Source organism: Rhinopithecus bieti, unplaced genomic scaffold, assembly GCF_001698545.2.
Source record: "Rhinopithecus bieti isolate Rb0 unplaced genomic scaffold, ASM169854v2 scaffold_21703, whole genome shotgun sequence".
NCBI classification, from domain to species: domain Eukaryota; kingdom Metazoa; phylum Chordata; class Mammalia; order Primates; family Cercopithecidae; genus Rhinopithecus; species Rhinopithecus bieti.
The window spans coordinates 8221261-8226261 of record NW_016812332.1 but is presented as its reverse complement, the minus strand read 5'-3'; the positions used below and the strand labels follow the sequence as shown (position 1 = coordinate 8226261).

At 34.6% G+C, this 5001-nt stretch overlaps 1 protein-coding gene across 5 annotated transcripts in view; it reads right to left on the bottom strand.

The window, feature by feature from the left end:
- NOVA1 (NOVA alternative splicing regulator 1) overlaps positions 1-5001 on the bottom strand; it is a 154435-nt gene that overhangs the window by 107527 nt on the left and 41907 nt on the right. For 2 of the 5 annotated variants that reach the window (XM_017895906.1, XM_017895905.1), the window contains one exon: positions 342-443. The exons of 2 other annotated variants lie outside the window; for them this stretch is intronic. The gene's annotated coding sequence lies outside the window, so the exon portion shown is untranslated. Of the gene's footprint in view, positions 1-341; positions 444-3970; positions 4104-5001 lie in introns of all 5 variants that reach the window. One more of the 5 variants, XM_017895904.1, reaches the window with a different exon arrangement.

Genomic DNA, 5001 nt, shown 5'->3' with positions numbered 1-5001 from the left:
TTTTTTTTTTTTTTTTTTTTAACAACATGGCTCTGAAATTTTATAACATTGATTTGGTTACTTAAAAATATTTAAAAACAATATGATTAAGTTCCATTCAAAGTGAAGAATATTGATAAAAGCATTTTAGTTTCATTTGCTTTTAGAATAAAAAGGAGTGCATCCATCTATTTGTTATTTAATTTCATACCAATCAGATGATCTTAAAATAAAATTTAGAGCCAGGGAGAGCAGCACTAAGTTTAACTGACCTCAATACATTTTTAGATGATGTTTCCCAGTTATTTTTTATTTTCTCTTATTGGGTTTTCCAGTCTAGGGCAGGTACACAAGAAACTTACAGTCTATGTAGTACTCCTAGTCAGTTTCACTCTGCAGATGGCACAGTGGAGAAATACCTTCTGTACAGCATCATGTACAATTTCTTCTGCAGCTGTCAGCACCTAGGGGAAAGTGCGCTGTTAAACAGTTGCTGCGTTCCACCTCAGAAGTGGCTGCAATTCGGTGGTGGGTGAAGTGACTCCTGTACATATATACAGGGATGAAAAGTACTATAGAAAATGAAAATATATAAGAACAAAGTGGCTGTCTGAAAACTTTGCCACAGCAAAACAGAATACATTACTCAGTCACAAGAGACCTACGCAGATGGGCTATCATTCATTTAAAAATTGAATGCTCAGAATGATTGCAGGAAAGGCAGAAATACACTTACTCAATTCACAACATAACTATAAACCAAATGTTAAAACATATGTGTATGTTAAAAAATAAAACCCAAATACTTATATTGATTTATAACATTATTTCTACAGAAATTTACCTAAAACCAGGCCAACATATACAACAAGATTCTTTATTCTGCTCAGCTAATTAATGTTTTTGGTTCCGATGAGAATTCAAGGGGAAAAAAACAAAATAAGTAAGATATCAAAACTGAAGCACAAGTACATTAAAATATCTAAAACGGATTTTAAAAGCTATTCTGAAATTCCAAATTACTTTATATTTTAAAAATAATTTTATGAAATTAGTCCTCAACTGATGTCTTATAAAAATACAACTTTTCTTCTCCAAAATCAAATTAAGATAGACCCTAAACAGTCTTCATCCTTAGCCCATATAAACAATGAGTCAACCAAGTTTAAGATCACTTTAGTTCATTAGTACAGAAAATTATTACCACATTCTGCTTTTACTACAACAACCTGTCCACATAATTTATCTTTGATGGAATCAGAAAATCAAATTCAGTAATTATTCTCTGAGAAATATCACTGAATCACAAGGCTGTAAGGTACTATCTCATCTCCTAGCTTGAGGCACAGCTACTATGTATATACTACTCTGAAGAGGTAACTTTACGTTATTCAAAATATTCGCACCTAGGTTTCTTTCTGAAACAGACTGAGGACGCTTTGTGCCAAAGTCCAAAAAACCTGACCATTAGCATACCATATGTCAAACTTTTCTGAATCTCACTTGCTAATTAAATAGAATTTATTTACTTTGGCATATACTCAGTGGAGTTAGAGAGATAGCTGACAATTTTCTTTCAGCTTTCTTAAATTCTTTCTATAATAAAGCATAGTGTAAATATGTAAATTATTTTCCTTAAGTGACAAGATGTGGCTCTTTATTTTAAAAGACATAGAACAGAGATTCCCAATCTAGAGTCCACAAACGAAATTTAAGATTTCTAGGATTTCTAGGAAACTGCATAGTAAAATAAAATATGTGAGTCCATACACACATTTTCAGGGGAAATGGGCCATAAGATTTTGTTAGGTTTTAAAGGGCTCTGTAACCTCTCATGTAGTTTAAGAAACTTTGATAAATTATACTCAAGAAACCCAACTGAACAAGCAGAAGTAATCCTTCTAAATTAAATGTGTAAATGAGCAGCTGTTTCTTCTTATGTAAAATGGATAATAGTAACTTGAATGGATATTCCAACTACAAAATGAAATAATGCATATCAGACACATGATATAATACCTGGCCTATTATTACCAGTAATAGCAATAATTGTTCAAAAGAGCTACCTCAAGTAACTATGGGATTCCACCTTTGTTTACTGCTACATAATTTCATAATATTATTTTTTTATTTAGCCATGTCTTCTAAAATAGATCAATATCACAAACTATACATTTCTGCATTATTTTCAAAATAAAAATGTTAAGTATAAGTTTTAGAATCCTGCCACATACCTCTGGAGTCTGCATTTCTCAAAAAGACACACTGGTCCCTTCTCACACATTGTACTTACTTGGAATGGAGTCAGATATAGTAAACATTTTGCTTTAATTTTTATATAAATAATGTCATTTCATTTATCAGTCTTTTATTTATATAACAGTATACAAACAAAAAATCTAAATTTGAAGAATCTAGCAGGGGATCACATTTTTTTAAAAGTAATGCACATAATACTTTTGTTTGTATGAATCATTTTCTCTACTCCTTTTAGGTATTTTCTGTAGATATAAAGATATAATAACCATTCATACATACATATCCTCCAAAAGAAAAGATTATCCTCACCTTTAAAATAATTCACAATATTACAAAACAGTATTACAAAACGGTGCATGCTCCTCAAGATTGTGGTGACTTAAATACTCATTTATAAAATGACAAGTAAATTCTTAACAAATCCTAAAGATACTCAGTGAGGAAAAAGACTTGCTAATACATATAAAACAATAGCATACAACAACTATACAGGTGGTTCTTAACTACTTCAAATGTAAACAGTGTTTTCTACTCTTCTCATAGAAGTTACATTTATGTGTTCACACAATAAAAAAATATATACATAGCAGTAGGTTTTATGTAAAAAGGCACAGAAGTAAAGAGAAGCATAGTTTAGCATTCAGAATACTGCAATGAAAAGGATGTGAGTGGAATAGAGTCCATGTTAAGAACCATGAAGAGAAGGAGAATAGGCACAGGACCAATTATGTTAAGGAATCTTTGAATGTTTAACCTCAACAGTGGCATTTAAGTAAATATTGTGTAAGAAATAATTCTAACAGCATAGAAAATGAATTATAGGTATGGATGATTCAGCTGGGGTGATGATAATGTGAATATACAGTTAGAAATAATAAAAGTGATAAAAAATAAAATTACACTATGTGGAACACTGGAAGAGTAAATAATGAAGGATAAGTTAAATATATTTTCTAAAGATTGAATCTAATAGCTAGAATTCATTGATTCCTTTATTCACTCAACAACAAAAAATCCATTGTTTCCTATGGGTCAAGGACTATTTTAGGCACTGGGTAAAGTGGTGAACAAAGAAGTCAATGTCCTGTCCTCTTGAGAATCATGTTAATTTAAGTGATATAATAAACTATTAAATATACAATGTAATGTATGAAAATTAGTGTATAAACCAAAAATAAAGCAAGTGATCGGAAGAGAACAAATATACTATTTTAAGTGTATTCAGAGAACACTAAGGAAGCAGTATTATTTAAATGAAGAATGAAATGAAGTGAGTCTACTTTCTGGAGTTTTAGAATACCACATACAGAGGCAGATGGCAGAGTGATAGCAAAGCTCTGAGATAGGAACATGTGATCAAAAACTTAACCTGCTGTCAGATCATCTAGGACCTTCCAAGGTTTAATAAGGACTTTGGGTTTGTTTTTTGCTTTTACTGTTTTAGAAAGTCACTACAGTATTTTGACTAAGGGAATGATATAACCTGTTTAAAAGGGTTACAACAGCAGCTGTAGTGGAATGAACTTCACTGTAGCTAGGAGGAATAAACCTACTAGGCAAGACTGGTAAAATATATATAATGAGATCTCAGGTAGCACTTTCCCCATTGCCCAGGGGCTGGCAATTAGAACCCAAGGCTAAGAACAAAGGCATCTATCAAGTATTTTATATTTGGAAGACAGACTTAAACAAATGAGAGCCAACTCCACCTCCGTAACTTAAACATCTTTACCTTCCTTAGTTCCTCCTCATCCAGAAGTGCCTTCTCCTGTCCCCATTATGAGGAAATCATCAGAGTTCGCTTCACTGACTTAATGTAGCTGAATAGTGCTGTTGCTCAGAGTCCAAATCAAGCGAGAGTTCATCTAAAAGATTAGTAAGAAGGGAAGACTGGTATCTCACCTCTCAGTTGGACCACTGCTTGTGTGTTAGACTTGCTTATTATCCCATGCCCAATTCCCTTCTCTGTGCCGATTTGAAGAGAGGGAGAAAAGACATGGAGTTGGAAGACAGGGTACAGATAATTGGATTCCCTCTCTGCAAAAGCAAAGAGTGTAGTGAATGTGAAGTGAAAGTAGCTGGACTTGAGCCTCCAGGTGATGGGGACTCAAGCAGCCAGAGGCTGTGAATGTACTGGAGAGGTAAAAACGGAGAAAGAGTAGAGAAAGACAATTCAGAAACGGTTGGTATGACACTCCAAAAACAACCCCCACACTCCCCACCAAAGTTGTGTACATGTGCCCCATCAGAGAGCTAGTAATTATCTCCTATCCTCACAGAAGGAGGACTTGGCCGGGCCTGGTGGCTCAAAGCTTCAATCCCAGCACTTTGCAGGGCCGAGGTGGGCGGATCACTTGAGGCCACGGTTCAAAACCAGCCTGGCCTATATGGTGAAACCCCATCTCTACTACAAATACAAAAAAACTGGCTGGGCATGGTGGTGTGCACCTGTAATCCCAGCTGCTCAGGAGGCTGAGGCAGGTGAATTACTTCAAACTGGGAGGCAGAGGCTGCACTGAGCCAAGACTATACCACTGCACTCCAGCCTGGGTGGAAAAAAAGAAAGAAAGGAAGAAAAAGAAAAGGGAAGGGAAGAAAAAGAAAGGGAAGGGAAGGGAAGGGAGGGGAGGGGAGGGGAGGGGAAAATAAAAGGAAGGAAGGGAGGGAGGGAAGAAAGAAGAAAAGAAAAGAGGGAAAGAAAGAAAGAAAGAAAGAAAGAAAGAAAGAAAGAAAGAAAGAAAGAAAGAAAGAAAGAAAGAAAGA